Here is a 20,676-nt window from a genome sequence, read left to right as displayed (position 1 = left end):
CACATATATTAAACACTTCATAAAAATTCCTTCAAACTTTCTTACAATCAAACAACAAAAATCAGTACAGATAAGTACTTGATCCACATCTTGACCTGTATACCCACTACAATTAACTTTTTCAGTAAACAGACCTCTTACTTCCTGAAAGTCTCCCATTCTCACATTCCCCCAAGAACTATGATTACACGGTGCTCAAAACTCGCCCATAAACAAAACCATAAACGCGTTAGCACCGTGGTTCCTTTTTCCCCGCATTATTAAGTGTACTTCAATTATTGACAACCGACTACCAGTACAATTGCCTAGAATTTCCCTAACAACGAACACGAGCGTCATAAAGTAATTCCAGCACGGTAAACCCCCAGGTTTCTTCCTGTACCGGTAGCGTAGACTACTGGCTGGATATAGCCGACCTTATATATACCTCGTATATCACCGGTTGCGTGCGCGAATCCGACACGAACGCGTACATACGCGTGCAAACAGCTCAGACTCGCGACGCGTGTGCGTGCACGCTAGAGGAGACAGATGCATAACGCGCACGCATTTACATCTCGACACGCGAGACTCTTTTCTTTCACTGTTCGAAATCATTTTTATATTGTTGGACTATTTGACTATTTGCTAGGGTTGTCTTTAGTGTTCATTTTACGACTTCCAAGGTCCCAAAATTTCGGAACACCAAATTCCAAAAACTTCAAAATCTCGAGGTCCCCAAATTCCAAGGTTCCAAAATCCCAAATTTCCCCAAATCCCAAGGGCACAAAATTCTAAGACCCCAAATTCCAAAAATTCCGAAATCCCAAATTCCCCAAATTCCAAGGTCCCATAATCCCAAATTCCCCAAATTCCCAAGGATCCAAATTTCCAAAACCCCGAATTCCAAAAATTCCGAAATCCCAAATTCCCCAAATTCCAAAAATTCCAAAATCCCAAATTCCCCAAATTCCAAGGTCCCAAAATCTCAAATTCCCCAAATTCCCAAGGGTCCAATTCCAAAACCCCGAATTCCAAAAATTCCGAAATCTCAAATTCCCCAAATTCCCAAAATTCCGAAATCCCAAATTCCCCAAATCCCAAGGTTCCAAACTCCCAAATTCCCCAAAATCCCAAATTTCCCAAATTCCCAAGGGTCCAAAATTCCAAAACCCCAAATTCCAAAAATTCCAAAATCCCAAAGTCCCCAAATTCTCAAAATTTCAAAATCCCAAATTCCCAAATTCCCAAAATTCCGAAATCCCAAATTCCCCAAATCCCAAGGTCCCAAAATCCCAAATTCCCCAAATTCCCAAGGTCCCAAAATTCCAAAACCCCAAATTCCCCAAATCCCAAAATTCCAAATTCCAAAAAACCCCAAAATCGACTAATTTTCAACACACCCCAAGTACCACTAAAAAAATTAATTTCTCCCAAATCTATAAAAATTCTCTCATTCGCCTCCCGAAATAAACTAAAGCCTCCATCGACCATAAAACCCTATCAGTTGTCGCATCGTTTTTTTCTCGGATCCCGTTTCTCCCTAATTGGCCGTCTAAATTCGAGAATCAAAAGGGCAGTATTTCGAAGGGCAGACCTTATAACTTCCTGATGCGTGGCGCGATAAAAAAGTGAGAAAGCCGATGGGGGAGTGGGAAAAAAAGGAAAGAAGAAGGAACGGAGAGACGTTTGAATCGTTGCCTCTCAGATTGAATCCGGCTGAACAAAGAAGGCTGCCTCGTCACGCTCTGAATAGCCGGGGCAAGGAGGTTGGATTAGGTTAGGTTAAGTTACGAGGGTGGTTCTTCTGCTCGGTGTCTTGAATGGGGCACGTGCTACCGGCGTCGTAATCTTTTGGACAAGCAGGACCTTCCGCCTGTCAATCTCTTTTTCCGTTTGTCTGTCTACGGCCATCTTCCGTCTTCTCTATACTCTAGCGACGTTTACTACACGTTTCTTTCGCAGCTGCCTCGAAATTTGCAATCTGGGGCTTCATGGGTTTTCAGACAGGGTATTGTTTTTTGGACTGATAGGTTTAGGAGTTTGTTGAGATGGTCGTTGATTTTTTTGGATATTGTGAGGATTAAGTTAGGTTAGGTTTAGGTGATTTGAACTGGAAGGGAAGTGGAGGATTTAGATTTTCAGTTCTAGGGGTTTCAAGGTCTAGAATTCGAAAATTTTCAACTTCAAAGGTCTCAAAATTCCAAGACCCCAAATGCCCAAGGTCCCAAAATACCAACCTCCCAAATTCCCAAGGTCCCGAAATCCCAAATTTCCCAAAATTTCAAGACCCCAAATTCCATAGGTCCAAAATTCCAAAGCCTCAGATTCCCAAGGCTCCAAAGTTCCAAGCCCCAAATTCCCAAGGTCCCGAAATTCCAAAATCCCAAATTCCCAAGGTCTCGAAATTCCAAAACCCCAAATTCCCAAGGTCCCGAAATTCCAAAATCCCAAATTCCCAAGGTCCCAAAATACCAACCCCCCAAATTCCGAAGGTCCCGAAATCCCGAATTTCCCATAATTTCAAGACCCCAAATTCCAAAGGTCCAAAATTCCAAAGCCTCAGATTCCCAAGGCCCCAAAGTTCCAAGCCCCAAATTCCCAAGGTCCAGAAATTCCAAAACCCCAAATTCCTGAGGTCCCAAAATTCCAACCCCCCAAATTCCCAAGGTCCCAAAATTCCAAAACCCAAATTCCAAAAATTCCAAAATCCCAAAATCCTCCAAAATTCCAACTTCCCCACATCCCACATCCCAAAATCTCAAAACTCCTCAAACTCCCAAAAATCGCAATCTCCGTCCCCCAAAATTGGAACTCCCAACATAAGACCCACATTCGAGTATCGACATTACCGTCACGTCTCGCGATCTTTCGTAATTATTTTCGATACTTGTGTCGAGAGTGCCGAGGTTTAATAAACGTCCGAAAGTATTACCAATCGCTTGGACACTCTGTCTTTTGAGCGGAGACTCGTTCAAAAGGTCTGCTTACGTATCGGGAGCCGGATACCGAGCCCCGGGCAATTTGTCAGTGGCAAACCGTTTCACACTCGTTCTTGGCACAATAAATCAACACGAGTTTCGGATAGTTAGACCGTTTACACGCCCTTCAAAGTCCACGGGACACCATTTACCAGCGTCTCGTAAAAGATTATGCCGCGGTGCCATTGGTTTCGCAGCTACTCTGACTTTTCTTCTTACCGGAACGGACTTTCTATGAAATCGGCCACCCGCCGTTGTTGTTTGCCCCATTTAGGATCAATGACAATGCTAACACGCCTACAGCTCGTAACGATGACCAGTGGTCAGTCTACGAGTATACAAGCTTTTACCTGGTAAGGCTAGGTTTCTCAAAGGAAAATCGGACGGGGGAGGATACTCTTTGGAAGCTGTTTTTGGGTCGTTGGAACATCTTGCCTGGAGGCGCGTGCTGGAAATGACCATTTAATTTATTGGATTGAAGTTTCTCATCTGACTTGTCAGACTTGTAAGCCTTCGAAGAAACGCAGATAACATTTTTATTATTAATCTTTGATAAAAACTACCTATGAGGTCCAGAATATTCACCTCACAATTATCATTCAATAATTCGTTGAAGAAAATAATCAATGATTCAATATATCTTTCACCAATCGATCGCGGTAAAAAAAAGGAAAAGAAGAATAAAAAAGAAACTATAGAAACTTTCAATGTAAGTGGATTTAATTATGTACATACTAAGATAGAAATACCATAGAGTTGTACGAAGTATCTAAACATACTAATGTACTTTATTAGAATATGTATAGGCGAGGGATGATTATTATTAACAAAAATTCAGCAGGCTCGATCATTATTCAATCATCCGTGCATGTAATAACCATCCTTGTGTCGCGTAATGCAGCACAGCAAAGGAAGCGTCGTTTTTCCTAAACGATACCAGCCTTTCATTATTCCCGGCGATATTAAAGGCCGTTCGTTATCTTGGTTAATCATACAGTGACCAGGATGATCCTGTTCTAAGCAGTCACGAGTTTGCGTTGAAACTTCCGTGTCCGTTCTAACTACGTTTCAGTCGAAGCATTATATTCCCGGTTGTATGGCGCTCCACCTTCAGGAGCCGTCGATAATAACGTTTATTGGATGTTACCGCGCGTGTAACGCAACGGCAGAACAATTTGCGTCCCTTTTGATGCCTTCAGCTTCTTTTCATTGGCGGCTCGAAAGGATCGCGAAACTCGCCGAGAGAAGGGAACGAGAAGCGTTTTGTGCTGTCGCGTTGAAAGGGAGACTCTCCGGTTGCGAAAGCATCGGGAACGATGCCGCGGGCAATCGTTAATAATAAGAGTGTATTATGAGCCACGGAATCAAAGTGTAGCGTGCAATTACACGTCAATTCCGTCAACGTATTTCGTCACGCTGCAGGATGCCTTCGGTGACCAAAAAGGAACGCCCGTTCTTTTCTCCCGTTACCAACGGTGTCGCGTGTTTCTTACTTTCTTTTGCAACTTTTATTCCCGTCTTTGCTTTTTACTTTCCTAAATATTACCGCAAATATTCTCATACTGTTCATATAGCTCATTTTGTATCTGTCAGAGTTTCGTGTGGATGGACATGCATTTTGGGATGTCATTTATTGGGACTCTTGTGGTTTCACGATTTTTGCTATTGCAGAAGTTGAAGATTTGAAGTAAAAGAATTATGGAGTCTCAAAGTACTGTTGTACCTGTGTTCTATATTCATTGTGTCTCAAAATCCCTATGTAGGTAGCTGTAATATAAGCTTGGAACATTTGGAACATTGACATTTCGAACTCTCGAGAGTCATCTACCCTGAAATCCGTAAGAACCGGAGGACCTCTTATATTCCACAGTTCCTATCTTCCGAGACATCTGCATCCCAGAATCCTTATGTCCCAAGATCCTCTTATGTTCCAAAACTACTATGTCCCGAGATACCTATGATCAGAAGCTTCTACATTCCAAAGTCTTAAATCGTTCCAAAACACGATTGTGTACAACGGTAATATTAAAAGTAGCATAAGGTGGCGCCGTTCAAAGACCTCGAGATTCCCAAAGATGCCCAGGGAGAGATAAGTAAATGTAACTCATGGACTCTTATTCTTCGTAACGAAAGAGAAGAAGAGACGTAGGGGTAACATCGCACCCCTACGGTTTTCGTTTATTCCCGCGGCATTGTTTCGAGGTAACGTGCAACGTGGACCACGGGTCTAAAAAGGGCCTGTGCTTACACGCAGGCACGCTCGGTTTACACGGCGTGTACAAGGCAAGCTGCAACAGAGGAGCCTCGTCATAACGGTCGTCGACGAGGTTATGAGGAATACGGGCAACAGGACAGCCAGCCCAGGGCCATTATTGTGCACGGACGACGATCTTTATGTAAGATCTTACACGAGAAGAACCTATGGGGTCCTGCGGCGCACGCCCATCACGTGGAGGGTGGCTGCGGTTTCACTATTTTTCTTACCCTCTCGCTTCCTCCTTGGGAGGCACCGTAATCTTTCTTGCCGTCCCTTTCTTCTGCCCTTCTATCCCTCCCTTTTGCCGCCTCGTAAATCTCTTTAGGTGTTGAAACAGTCGAACGAAGGACGGCCTTTTGTGCCACCGAGGGTTGGAAACACGTACCAACAAAACTCACGACTTCTGTTTGATCAACGATAACGTTTCATTGATTTGATGTATGCTCTCGCAGCGTGCGTTATTAACGCTTATTGGTCGTATGTCAATTTTAAATCCAAGATCTGATCGTGAGTAATTAATCAGTCGGAGTGTATTTTGGCTATAATCTTTAACTTTATGTAAAGTCTAATGTATCAAGTATTTGATAGATAAAGACATACAGATTGTACGAAGGTTCGATTTTAAATAGAAATCTTTTTTATGAATCAGAAAGTTATTATCGACAAAATAAAAATCAGATCTCCTTATCAACAATCCGATAAGAAATGAATCATCGTTCAAGTTTCACAAGTCATCTTAATAAGCTGCTTAATGCAGCCCGTCACGTAAATCGTCCCCAAAGGGTCCCGCGAGCGTATCAGCAACAGGTGTCAAGGAAAAACCGCCTCGACCCCGGAGAAAATCAATCGTGAAAACAAATCGCTCGTGTTCCTCTACATCGCCGTTAAACAACTCGGACAACACCTCTATCCGAATCAAAAACCTGACAAACATCGTGTGCTGCAGATATTAATCAAAATGATCAGAGAGCACGAGACAAGGACTCGAAACGAGATCGATCATTCTACAATCTCTACAACCGACCTGTCACGCAATCTCCCTCCTTGGCAATTGACACGATCGTCGGTCATTAAGGATCTTGTAGGTATCACAGCCTTAGCTTCGAATTACTTCTGTCTTTTTCTTCTGAACGATACCGATGACTCTGGTCAACTTGGTTGGCTGTCTGTCTCGAGAATGCAAGCAGGATCATTAATTGGCCTCCGAAGGCGAATGTGTTCTAGGGGAGTCATCCTCTGTTTATTAAACCACGTTTATAGTAGGCGAGTTAGATGTTAAATCGATTAAAATATTTTGCCGGACATGTTGAATGATAAATTCTAGGAAAGGATTGTTCAGTGAACAAAACTTTAGGCAACTTTGGATCAGTTAACTTATGGAACTAAAAGCTTCTCGAAGCTGTCACTCAATTGTTCAATCAGTTTATAGAATCATTATTGAAGGACCAACTGGTAGTCGACTATGAAGACATTGAAAAGTCAGTCGAACGGTTTTAAGACAACAAAGATTGCACTTGAGACCCAAGCTAGTTCAAGTCCATTTCCTTGTGTTAAATTGATTTTTCTATTGGAAACGTATAAGCGTGTTTTGCCTTCTTTGTAATGTAAAGGTTAGGTTATAGTGTTGAGGAGGATGGAGGTAAATAGAATCTTTATCTGAGCAATAAAAAGTCGGAAGATCAGTAAAACTTTCGATCGAAGATCGATCGTCGAAAAGTTGCCTAATGTAAACGTGGCTTTAGTGGTCGCGTGTAGGAACACGATCGGTTAGGTGGTTGTGCGACGATAGGTAGGGGCAAACCCTAATGAGGATCCCCTACCATGGACTGGTGAGCGAGCGGCGCAAAGTAAATGAGCAGGTGCCTCTGGTATGTGCCCCGCCTACGCTTTCCACTTGCTCTTGTCCTCCGTGCGAGTTGCTCCAACGAGTCTCATCCTCTTCTTTTTTCCATGCCAGCCACCAGATACCATCGCGGAAAAGTGGTTCTTGATATATTACCGAAGTCGACCGGCGCGGACAAATTATTCTCATATTCCCCTCCCTTCTGATCCGACCGGAACCGATTACATTAGAGTGCATTAGGCGGAATCTGGTGTCATAAGTCAGGATTAATTTCTTCAAGGGACGACCATCGCTGTCCTCGTTAACGAGTTATGCGAGTCACGTTAACGCTACTTAATCTTCGGCCTGCGTAATTAATTCCTGCCATGATTCTTTAAAAGTGTCGATTTTAATCGGTACCATGAATATATATTATAAAGCGCCTGTTTGCGACATGGCGAGTATATTCATAACCTACTATTTCCATATTTCTGTACCCATTCCTCTAATTTCTAAAGTGTGTACAAAATTTCTTATACGCCTACCTATAGCAGAGATCAACATATCCTTACATCCCCACGGTATACCTATGACCTCAGTACGGATGACCTGAATAATTATGATGATTCTAAACAATTATAATTACATACTCCACATTATAATTTCTCTTCTATCTAATAAAACGTTAACGTTCGCATATTTTCACCTTATCCGAACAACCACGTACGCGACCCTGAGAATGGGAAAACAAATCGGCCGGTCATGCGTCAAGATTTTAAGCAAACACGTGGTTCGTCCGCACGGTTCGATGCGTGAACACGCAACAGCCCTGAGGTCGCATTAAAAAACGCGACCGTTTGCTCTGTCTCGAAGACCACTTTACGGCTAGGTTATATACCCTAGAAGAGGAGTCTAGCTCCGAGAACTCTCCTCCCGATTTAGCTGGGACGTGTCGCCGCGACTACTCACCTTGAGAAGGTCTTCTCTCAAGGTTAGAAAGGTCTGACGACCGACGATGGGTAAACGTGCAAATCACGCTGAAGGTACACGAGTCGCGCAAACAATATTCACATTGCCATCGTCCCTTTAAAATTACCGTCTTTTATATTGCTGCTTAAAATCATACACTACACTTCGAGTACTATATCGATTAATATCCTTCATCTAAACACTTCTTCCGAAGGATTCTTCAGAAGAAAGTGGTCTTTTGTTGAGAACTTTCTTTCTCAAAATAATTCGAACCAGCTTTGTATTTAAACCAACTTGTATGGGAACATCTCTACCTTAGGAACTAACATCTCTGTTTTAAGATCTTTAAAAAAGAACACGAAATTAAATTCATTCATCTGATCGATTGATTCATACACCTGATTGATTCACACATTGAGAAAGATATTAAATTGATCAAGTTTCCAATTTATCATCTTCCTGTGTGGTAACGCAGGAAGGCTTAAGTAAAGAAGTTTGCCTTCCACATTTGAAAGTAGGAACGAGAATCGAAGAAAATCGGAGCGTGTTGATTTAGCGGAAGTCATCGTCCGTCCTTCGTCGATGTCGCACCTATCGGTGACACACCGAGAGACGTTAGTTTCCTTCTTCTCGATCCTCTTTTGTGGCTGTACTCCCGCTTCGGAGGACAGAGCCCGTCCTCCACGGGCCTTCGCTCGTCGCGGTATGTAAATACGTGGAACGAGAAGGCTCCTCATCTCGGACGACCGACCGCGGTGCATCGTATCGTATTCTGCCGCCATTTGTCTTCGCGATCCGGGATTACGTTACCACGATGATACACGATGACATTTATTTTGGGATTTGTACGGGTCGCCGTGGCCCTTTTCTCCACGCCGTATCCTACGCGAACGCGTCTTTCGTCGGCCTGCCTACGCGTTCGTCTTGTAATGAACGAGGAACTCGACATCGAATTTCCTTGTTATCGTGTTAACTAGATCGGTAAAACGGTATTTGGGCATCTGGATGTTTGAGGACATTTGACGATTTGTAAATTTATAGTTCAAAATTTGGGGACTTGGAAACCTGAGGTTTTGGAAGCTTGGGAATGTTTGAATTTTTAATTCAGAAATATGGAAACGCAAGAATTTTAAGATCCGAAAATTTGCAATCTAGAAATTTGGTACTCCAGCAATTTAGGGGTTCAGAATACAAATACCTAGAATATAAACCTTTCAACTTTTATATTTTTATTGAAACAATCAAATATCACTACAAGAGAGCATACACTGCATAAGATGTCTAAACTCTCATGTCCTTAACAAAACCAAGTTGAGATGAAATGAACAGCTTTCGTCAGAGTTGTAGCTATAGCTAATAAAGTTCCTGCGAATCATCAAATATTCAAGATGCTCGAAACCGCCCTTATCCAAACACAGCGAAGATCGATGGTCGCGATCCGCCAAGGGACAATCGCGTGAAAATTGTGTAAACGCAGATGCCGTTAAGAAGCCACGCCACCCCCGAGTTAGGGGAAATAAAAAGGGAGCACGTGGCAAAGATCAAACAGCTGGATCATCTCGTGCGTGCGTGCATTCGTTCCTTGATGCCTTTAGGTAAGGATCTTTTTCTTGCGGAAAAGGTGGGTACGCGTGCGACCCAGGTGCAACCTCGGGAACCTTGGAAGGCGTGCGTGACAATGCGCGTACGCACGTGTGGAATACGTCGACGTGACATGAAAGTCGGTGAAAAAAGACGGGGGAAGAAAGGACTTCAGATAACGTTCTTTGAGAGAAATGAAAATTTGAAATTTAGATGTGGAAGACGTTCGTTAACGTTGCAGACTATTTTCTGATTATGAATATGATCGGTGTGGGCAAGGCATCAAGGAAGTCGCAACTAACGTATCTTATTTATTATACGTAGAGTCAACCGAGAACGGCGTCACACGCGAGTTACGTCAATACAGCGTGGATGTTGGCAAAGAAATCAGGAAACAACGGACTGAATGACGCGCCTATATGCATATATCTATGCATACGCCAACATCGTGTCTATAATTATGTTGTATTTTACGAATCGGCCGTGGAACAGCTGCGTGGGTAGAATGTCGGGGATTCGTTTCGAAAGTGCAGCGGATTTTTAGCGGGTGACGTCGCAGCGATACCTCACTCATTTAGGCTAACGACATGGATAACGTAACTCTGCTGATATAACTGATAACCGGTTTTAACTGATCGAAAATTGTCTTACTCGTGGTTACAATTGAAATATGCTAAGTGTTAAGCTACATAACAAACATTTCGTATTTGCTTTTATTTGAAAAAATTTTGTACAATTATTAAGTATGAGTGTCTCGAAATATTGCCGCACATTGTAACATCACATGTTATGTTTCTACTACTTGCAGCTCTCATGCGTTTCATTTTCTACGCATTGTAACTCGACACAATTTGCATGTATTGTAATCTCTGCGTTGTTATAATTCGTATGATTTCGTATTGTAATTGCTATATGTAATTTCAACTCGTATTATCCGGTGTCCATAAACCGCCATTTTGTCTAACAAAACTTGCCGGCCATTCTATCGATCCACTCTCGATTCGCCCTCGATAATACCATGAGCATCCATTCAACGTATACAGCTAAATGTAATAATACCCGAACTCCGAATGAATTAATTCATGGCATGGTAATGATTTTCTCCATCTACTGATATTCATTAGTATCACCGAACGGTAATTTTCTACGAATCTCATTCGATGAGATGCGAAACACTCGCATTAAGTATGGAAATCCATAGTTAATACATCGCAAATGAGCTGCGTGTAATGCTTAAAAGGAAGTAGACGAGCCTTGAATATATTCATGGCACACGAGTTCCTAAAATAAATCGACTTGAGTATTCTGCACTTTACGGTTCTCCGTGTGGTATTGGGCTGTCGTGCCGGTTCTTCCGTTAAAGAAAAAAAAGAAGAAAGTAAACACGAGCGTCTAGAAAAAATTGAAATGGTCGAGCGGCCACTTAGCGAGGACTCTCGACATAGTGGACACGTGTCTAAAGCGTGGCTAGAACCTTAACCACGTGTCAATATCTCAAGGGACGATTATTGACAAAAGTCATAGAAGAGGCGAGACGCGTTAGACATTTTTATCGAAGACCTCGAAAGAAGTCATCGGTCACTTATTACCGCCTACCATATATAACCTACAAAGCTACCTCTGCAGGTAACACCATACGCGACACTCGATATATTCCATAAAACGCGTGAGATTCGAGACTTAACGAAACTGAGTAGCTACTGCTGTAGCTCGATTATAAATATTTTCATGAATACAAAATTTTACCATAAAGAGAAATTTGAACGTTAACGAAATTCATTTGGCGCGCTGTTAAGAGCGGCCGATCACGTGACCTCATCTGCGCACACTTGTTGCGCAGTGAAAAATGGCGCGCGAATAGTTTTAACATGTCCACTTACCTGGTCATCGAGCGAATTGCATGATTTGTCGGGAAAAGGGTGAGACCTGTAGGGTTTTCAGCATTCGAAACGGGACATATTCTTGTTCAAAGGAGGTTTTGCGCGCGCAAGCACTCACCCTCGGCGCGTGGGCAGTCCCGAGCGGAGAAACCAGTAAGAGACTTCCCTCTCTGTCGTCTCGTTCTTCTCTTCCGGCGACCGAATACGCCGCGTTTCGCTTTCTCTGTCTCGCTATCGCTCACCTTGCCGGTAAAAACAGCACGAGGTAGCCGGTCGCGGGAAGCATAGGTAGGGGATAGGCGTGGTTCGATTCCCGTAGGTACACTGGGAAACGATAGTGTTCGTGCGCCCACCTCGCGCCTACTGAACTCGGTTGGGTCGAGGCGAACACGAAGGGGGGCGAGTCTGGCCGAAGATGCGCGACGGTGGGGGCAGCCGGCACGGGCTGCGCAGTGGGGAGAGAAGGGGAGTTAAGGTTCGCACACACGAAAATCGGTGGGGACGCGGCCTGTGCACGTGTAGAGAGAGAGAGAACTCAAGAGGGGGGCGAAGGGAGTCGAACACGGCCGAAGGTGAAACCCGCGAGCCGTCGTAGCCTCGCAGTCGGCGCGAGACCGCGCTACTGGAAGGGTCGGTGTGTTGTCGTATCATGTGAATGTACGCAACGCCTCTCTCAGATTCTCTCTTTCCACCATTCTCGCTAATTCGCGCGAGAGAACCGCCAACGACAAACAAAATCATTGCACGACAAAGTCGCAGAGAAAGTACAGTACGTGGCCGCGTGTCGCGAAACCACCCTTTCCCGCTCGACCGAGTGGCAGTTTTTGTTTGTCATCTCGCTGAGGCGCGTTTCGTGGATCGTATCCGCGAGAATTATGTTTAAGAGCCAGCTATCGCTGTATACCGATAGATTCGATAATCATCGAAGAGCCGCGGAGATGTGATACGAAGAAATATACACGATCGGTTGGACACCGACGCGACGGACCGAAGAATTCTGTGATCTCGATGTGCCTGGTTGTATGTTATTTACGAAACGTGTCGGTTCGCGGCGTGTTACCACGCAACCGACAAACAGAACTGAGGAGAACGCGTGTGTTCGTCGAGCGAAGGATACGCTTCTTGTGACGTTCGATCCCGAGGAACTTTTCTCCTCTCATTTAATCGTAGTGCCATTTGTTCGAAGAAAATAACGAGAAAAAAGTAATTAGTGAGAGACAGAAGAGTAGTGCCGTGCTGTTACAGATAGGGAAACGAATAGAAAGATAACAGCGACGCGCCGGCGTGTATTGTGTGTGATATCCCGATTACGATCGGTCGTCCGAGGATTATTGGTGTTAATTTGTTGTTTGGTAATCGCATTTCCGGTTGTGTCATCGATCGTGCGACAAACTCGCGACGGCCCGGAGACGATCGCTACCTGTGATAACGAACGTTGTTTCGGTTTAGCAGTAAGTTTAGTGCCTGGCATCTCTGTGATTCGTGACATTGTATTTACCGCCGGAAGTTTTTTACCTCCAAGCCCGTCGTCCAGTCCGCTTAAGTGTCGCTAGGTGGAAGGAGTTGAATTTTCGGAGCACCGGATGCGCGGGAACCTTTAACCATTACTGGGTAAGCCACAAAAAGGCGATTTTCCTGTCTTCCTAAACGCGTTGACACTCGCATCGCGGTCACAACAACAAACACGCGTTATCTCTGCAGTCGAGTGCCTTTTACGACAAGGTTATGTGATCATCTTTAGATCCGTACGTAATTATCGATAGGTATTCCCGTATCTATCGAACACGAAACGCGTAGCTTCGACGTTTCATGCTCTCCGAATACGAAAAGTAAATACATTTTATGGATCAAGGGTGGATATGGAAACAATGTGTACGTTGTAACCTAAACAAATCGGAACGGCGACACGACATGCCGTTTTAAGGTGCTGCCACAATGCGCGGTTTCATCGGTTTAATTGATAGAGGTTGGGTTCGTAATTAACCTATTTCGTATTTAATTTGGTGCAGTGAACATAGGTGCGTGGCAAGAGTTGTAACTTCAGTTATTTTGTGCACTCATTTGTCATCGCAGTTCCTTTGCGTGATTTTGTTAAAAATATTTTCAATTCCGATAACGAGAAAATATCGTTGAACAAGATTTTTAACGAAGAGTTAAAATTAACCCTTAAATGCATGCGATAAATTCTTAAACTTCAATCAAAATTACTCACAATTTTTCAAAATGTAATGAAATGTATTGAAATTGTCAGGTTACGTGAAGTCAACAGAAAAAGAGTCATTTTATGTCTTCATAGGTTATTTATTGCATAACGTTCACAAAACGTGTACAAATTGACGAAGAACTTTTTTAAAGAATTTAGACACAATCGTTTTGTCTGTTGAAACATGAAAGAACATTTTTCATATTTTGTACGAGTTCACACCTTATTTGTAAATGAATTTGAATGACCGTACGAAGAGTTCATGAATTAACGATTATTTGTGAATGAGAACTCCGTCTATTTGCCTTTCACTGATACCATATCACTCGATAGTAATAATACTATCTACTATATCATATTACCAAATATTATTTTCGTGTGAATGCTATGTTAAAAAGTGTATATTGTCAAATTGGAAGATGCATTTAAGGGTTGATGTTTGCAGTGAAATTGTAGTGAGAAAAATTTTAATTATTAAATACATAGACGTTTAGTAAGATAATCGAAGAAAGAAAAAGTTGCATCATGAACCTTTGAAGAAATATTAGAATCTCTAAAACCTAAACTGGGACGTCCTGAATTTCTGAACTTCTCAAGATTAATCAAATTTTCGGTTCTTTCGCAAATGTAGTTTTCTGCAATTATTCAAAGAATTTGTTCACAAAACCTAAGTTACGTAGTTCGTGTGTCTAATAAGGTATAAAACGGCATATCGTATCGCAGCTTCGATCTAACATACGAATCATAAAAATTAATTTGACGCACTGCGAATTTCTTTGTCATTTTAAAAATTTTCCATTTACGAGCGCAAGTAAAATAAGTTCCGCGTAAAATCAGTTTCGAGGGATACGATAACCAATAGTTCATATCAAAGCCTTTTTTTCTTCACCCTCTGCACAGTGCATTTATAATCGGTGTCAACTTGCCCTCCCATCGTCACGTGCGAGGGCGGTTTAACGGCATGCGGCTAGCTCGTTGAAGCGTCGCGGCGCTAAGCGTCGGAAGTAGAGCGGATGCGCGTGTTAGGGCAAACGCGTATGAACACATCTCTTTTCACGCTCGACCTTTTCCCTCCTATAACGTCGTAACGAATTTATAAGCTCGTTTAATTTTATCATCGACAGATCAAACTTGACCACGCTGACCGTACCTATTGCGGATATAATTAACCGTTTAACATTTCTACGAAACGACATTTACGTTAGGACGTCGTTAAAATGTCATTAAATCGATGCTCGTCGAGTGTTCAGTGACTTAAGGACGGGGGTGCGAAGCTTTTTTGCGGTGGTACGATATTCAGGTGCAGCGCGTCACGTGCGAGGGAGGTTTTAACATCGGAAGTGGAGCGAACACGCGCGTTAGCTCAGCCACGTAGAACGATCAGCTACGACCAATCTCTTTTACGCGTGTCCCTTCACGGCTCGTGACTCTGATGCGCGTGCTAATCCTTTGTGTCGATGTAGTTAATGCACGGGCACTGCACGCGCCCATTCAACTAAAAGTTACCTTACACCAATTTCATATATCACTCTCTTGCTAACTATACTTCCTTCGAATTAATCTGCTGCTATTATCTTGAGGAACATGTAGGAAAAATTCAGGAAGAGCATAGAGCCTCAGAGTAGATCAACTTCATATATTATATGGTTGCAATGTACACTTTTTTTTAAATTAACAAGTCAGGAGGAACCGTCATCTTCAGTGTCCTTAAGGAAAATGTAGGAAAAGTTTAGGGAGAGCATAGAACCTCAGAGTAGATCAACTTTATGTATTATATGGTTACAAGGCACTCTTTTGAATTAGCAAAAGTCAGGATCAACTATCATCTTGAGGGACCTTGGAGAAAATGTAGGAAAAATTAAGGGAGAGCATAGAACAAACTTAGAGTAGATCAACTTCATGTATTATATGGTTACAAGGCACTCTTTTGAATTATCAAAAGTTAGGAGCAACTATCATCTTGAGGGACCGTGGAGAAAATGTAGGAAAAATTAAGGGAGAGCATAAAACAAACTTAGAAAATATTAACTTCATATATTATATGATTGTAACTGTACATTTTTTGAATTATCAATAATGAGGAGCAACTATCATCTTGAGGAACCTTGGAGAAAATGTAGGAAAAATTCAGGAAGAGCCTACAACCTCAGACTACATCAACTTCATTTATTATAAAGTTGCAACATGCACTCCTTTGAATTATCAAAAGTCAGAATCAACTATCATCTTCATAGAACTTAGCCAAAATATAGGCAACATCTAGAGAAAGCTTGTGCACCCTTGTTTTTACCAGGTCGCGCATAGGAAAACAATCAATAATAAATCTTTCATCGATTGTCTCCTATAGAGACGCATTCATCTATCATAATACAGCAGCGAATGACGTTTGAAGGCGTCTAGAGAGGGTCCCGAGGGGAGACAATCTATTCAATTTGGATTGACGTAAGAATTTGACGCGAAAGCGTAAAGAAACGTCAGAAGCGGTATTGGAGCGGGAAACAAACGTTCCTCGACTTTGAACGAAAGTTTGTTGACGCGCTGGTCAATGGAACGCTAATCGTGCGAACTGTGCCCGCTATTGTCTGATTGCGTGGGTACCGATTAAACGGAGACGACGCGTTTTTCGACCGCGAGAAAAAGAGACGGAGCATAGGAGGATGCACCAGGTGTCAGGTGTCACGGCTGTCCGGTTTCGTTTGCAAACACGCTGAACAACAAAAACATTTCTTGTCGATCCACCTCGAGTATGCTCCAGGTGGTTCCTTCTGTGCCCGCGGTGCCTCTTGCACCCCGGCGAGAAAATATTGTTTTTGCTCGTCGACTCCATAAAATGCCACTCGAACCCTGTTATTTCTTTCCGATCCGGCAGGGCTAACTTACGAGAATCGTCGACGCGATTATCGATACACCGACCAACTTCACGTTCAGTGTTACTGCGGTCTAACGGGGATATCGAAAGTTACGAGATTTTCTGGTTGCTAGAATGTAGATTATGTGAATAATGATTTTGTGATTATGTGTGAATCAACTGGTTTAACTATGTGATTATGTATAGATTTTGGAATGCTTCGTTTTGATTGTACTGAGAGAGTTTAGTGTTTTGTAGAAGTCAACCCCTGGCAGAAGTGCCACCCTATAATCGTATAAAATCGTTAAATAGTATTGTCATTGATAAATTTAGTAAACAGTTCTTTTTCACAATTTTTTAGTGGGTGAACCTTCGTATATTTGACAAAATTATTTAAAATTTATAACGTAGAGTAGTTTTTTAGCTGACAGATTTATATGGACATTCATACATTAACCAGAAATGGGAGCACCATTATATTCTGTCTAACGATTTTTTGCAAAAAATGATCAAATTCCTCTTATGATAGAGGTTTGTAAATGAAATAAAATTTTCAAATAAAATATCACCTACAAAATTGCCCCCGCCATTAATTCACCTAATGTAATAAAGATATTTATGTTATTCCGTCTCCCATTATTCTTTTGATGTGACAAATTGACCATCGTACCAGCTAAGGGTTAATGTATGTGAAGAGGACGATTGTATCTTGATTATAGTGTACCATGACACAATTTGATTTTTTAACAAGCGAGCTGTCAATCGAAACGTTCGATTAATCTTTCAGTATAAAAAATGATGTTACGATACATGATTTTTATTAGGGAAAGCTTTTTTTTATCTCTCTTCGCCATTTTACGTCGGCCATTTTGAATTTCTCGTTATGGTGGTCACCATCTTCGATTTTCTGAATTTTTCAATTTCGACTGACAGGTTCGTAATTATCAAAAAATTGCATAGAACAAGATTTTATAAAAATCCTGTGAAAATGCATGGTTTAGAAAATTAAATCAGTTGTTTCTTTTGGCGTATTTGTTTAGTTAACATGATAAAGCTGAAGGTGTTTGTTAACAAGAATAATTACAAATTTTAATACGAGTCACTAAGTATTTATTTGTGAAGCCATCAGTGCCATTAATGTATGAATCTGTATGATAATTTGCGTTAACAATAACATGCAAATAATTATCGTTACAAAATTCTAGGATTTGTTGCGTCGACCTCGTGTAGGGGTTAGTGCAAGCCAGAATTTTTCTACCATTATCATTTAGATAAGTTTGGTAGTGTCTTTTTATCTAAAATTTGATGAAACTTTGCAAGGAAGTGTAAAGAGAAAAAATCGTCAGCACAGGTAGTAGCTTCAGAAAAGCTACGATAGCGTGGATAGAGCGTTCGATTGAACGATTTCTCAGCGGCGATCTCGCGAGAGGTCGGCAAAGAAGAGTATCGCGGAGCACCGCCCACCGAGCGACTTGTCATTCGTCGATCCGTATCTCGCCGGGCGATTTATCGTGTTTTATGCACATATTCGCGCCCGCCGGTCGGTGGCGCGTCGTGATCGCGTCCCGCATGCGGGCAGCTGCTGCATCAAGACCGGGTCTACCGGCGCATAATGATACATTGCGCCGGACATGAAAGTTATAAGCTTTAATTCGAGGCTCGCGCGACTCGCCGTACGGTGACCGTATATCGATCGCCAATTTGCTATGCAGATCCAAGGCCTTTCGGTGCGCTCCCTGAATGCAGCCCCTGCAATCTTTCTCCCCCTCCTCCATCTCTGTGCCACCCCGTTGCACCCTTTGCTCTCGTTCAACGGAACAGTCGTTGCGCAGAAATAGAATAAGCGGAGATTAAAGTAGAGCCTATCTCCGCGATAAGATTATACCTGGCTCGAAGACGATTATACAGCTTGTCGTGAGTTCGTGCGACTCTTCTTGTTTCTCCGGACGTTCCTTGGGAGACGATTCACTCGGGATGGGACGAATTCACTGACTTCCATGGTGGCCAAGAAAGGAAAGAGAAAACGGGATCGTACGCCATTTTGTGCGGGATGTATCTTGCGGTCGCAATTAGGAAATCCATTTGGCGTAATTGCGCGAAAGGCGTCCGCCATCCTGCGGCTACCGTTCTTAATCGAACGCACTTAATCGTTTACCTGTACGTCATTGGCGTAACTAGGTACTCCCGCTTCTGGATTATGCGTTGCGTCCTCTGTGAATGTTAACCCTTTGTTAGGGATGGAATTCGAGGATTTGGTTTGGGGGATGTGGGAGGTGGAACGTTTAGGATTTGGAGAATTTGGGAATTAGGGGTGTGGGAGGTGGGAAGTTCAGGATTTGGGGATGTGGGAAATTAGGGGCATTAGAGGTTTTTGGAAGTGGGGAATTTGGGGATGTAGGAAATTAGGGGCATTAGGGGATTTTGGAAGTAGGGAATTTGGGGATGTAGGAAATTAGGGGCATTAGGGGATTTTGGAAGTGGGGAATTTGGGGATGTAGGAAATTAGGGGCATTAGGGGATTTTGGAAGTGGGGAATTTGGGGATATGGAGATCTGAAGATGTAGAGATTCGGGGACATAGGGATTAAAAGTGTAGGAATTTGGGGAAGTACGGTTTCTAATTCAACAAGATCTGCGATCCACCCACTCGTTGAAAGCGAAGCCAAAGATCATTCATCATAATAGTCGTCGATTTAACGATCTCTCACAATCGATTTAGAATCCATAAAAAAAGAACATCGTTGTTCCCGTGATTTTTCCTCTCTACTATAATAAATAAGAATTAGTAACGGATGTTCGTAGTAGAAGTTCGTAGCTTGCGATTTCGAGCGTACGCCCACGGAAATCGTACGAACGGTGTCATAATGATCGAGCATTATGCTAATGACCCGCGAGGGCAAATCTCACGACGATGATACACGCGGTGAATTGTCACCTGCGTGTACAAAACTGTTGCACGCATTCGGATATGTCATGCAAATTGCAGCCGTTCGTAGTTTCGTGATAGACCTAAGGTGGCTATTACGTTCGAAATGTAAACGTCGCATAAGTGACACTCTGTATTGTTGATCCTAATGGTCTAACGAACAGCATCGACGATAGAAGAAAAGATCGAATGATACGTTTGATTCAGGGTGGAGTCGACGGGGAACTTCGGGTTAAAACGATTAGATGCGAAGAAGGGGACCTTTGCACGCTTTTCGTATAAATCATGAGGTTCTACCTGTACGATCATCGATATTGTATATTGCGGAACAGGTTTGGCCGTGTGAATCGTTTATTGAATCGGTGTTAATACAGAAATGATGATTGAAAGTAGCTTTAGATTTATTGACGAGGGCTGCTGAGTCTCGCTGTGGATTAGACTTAAATATTGAATGGATTTTAAGAATTAAATTTTAGTAAATAGGTCTGGAGGTACTTATACAAGGCACGAGTTTATTTATTAATTTAATGTATTTAATTTCGAGAAGGTTTGAAGATGGTCAATTTTAAAATCACATGGTTCTTGTCTGTCCATAGACAGGTTGCTAATTTATTTACCAATTCAATGCATTCAATTTTGAGAATATTTGAAGATGGTCAACTTTAACGTGGTTCTTGTCTGTCCATAGAGAGGTTGTTAGTTTATTTACTATTTTAATGTATTTAATTCTAAGAACATTTAAAAATGGTCAGCTTTAAAATCACATAGTTCTTGGCGGCTCATGAACAGGTTGCAAGTTCATTTACCATTTTAATGTATTTAATTTTGAGAACATTTAAAAATGGTCAGCTTTAAAATCACATAGTTCATGGCTGCTCATAAACAGGTTGCAAGTTCATTTACCATTTTAATGTGTTTAATTTTAAGAACATTTAAAAATGGTCAGCTTTAAAATCACATAGTTCTTGGCTGCTCATGAACAGGTTGCAAGTTCATTTACCATTTTAATGTATTTAATTTTGAGAACATTTAAAAATGGTCAGCTTTAAAATCACATAGTTCATGGCTGCTCATAAACAGGTTGCAAGGCCATCTACCATTTTAATGTATTTAATTTTGAGAACATTAAAAAATGATCAGCTTTAAAATCACATAGTTCTTGTCTGTCCATAAACAGGTTGCTAGTTTATTTACCACTTTAATGTATTTAATTTTAAGAACATTTACAAAC

At 42.1% G+C, this 20,676-nt stretch overlaps 1 protein-coding gene and 1 long non-coding RNA gene across 10 annotated transcripts in view; one reads left to right on the top strand and one right to left on the bottom strand.

Annotated features, from left to right (window-relative positions):
- The window catches only part of LOC143264213 (uncharacterized), a 167,677-nt gene extending 155,763 nt beyond the window's left edge, over window positions 1–11,914 (bottom strand). The window contains exon 1 of one of the 2 annotated variants that reach the window (XR_013037766.1): window positions 11,470–11,914. This is a non-coding gene — a long non-coding RNA (uncharacterized LOC143264213). The remainder of the gene's footprint in view (window positions 1–11,469) is intronic. The other variant, XR_013037765.1, reaches the window with a different exon arrangement.
- The window catches only part of klu (zinc finger protein klumpfuss), a 94,484-nt gene that overhangs the window by 8,429 nt on the left and 65,379 nt on the right, over window positions 1–20,676 (top strand). For 2 of the 8 annotated variants that reach the window (XM_076530271.1, XM_076530272.1), the window contains exon 1: window positions 12,025–13,080. The exons of 4 other annotated variants lie outside the window; for them this stretch is intronic. The gene's annotated coding sequence lies outside the window, so the exon portion shown is untranslated. Of the gene's footprint in view, window positions 1–11,962; window positions 13,081–20,676 lie in introns of those variants that run through there. 2 more of the 8 variants (XR_013037763.1, XM_076530269.1) reach the window with 2 other exon arrangements.

The sequence above is a fragment of the Megachile rotundata genome, chromosome 3 (genome assembly GCF_050947335.1).
Source record: "Megachile rotundata isolate GNS110a chromosome 3, iyMegRotu1, whole genome shotgun sequence".
NCBI classification, from domain to species: domain Eukaryota; kingdom Metazoa; phylum Arthropoda; class Insecta; order Hymenoptera; family Megachilidae; genus Megachile; species Megachile rotundata.
The sequence above is the reverse complement of the archived record's forward strand: the minus strand, read 5'-3'. Positions and strand labels throughout refer to the sequence as shown.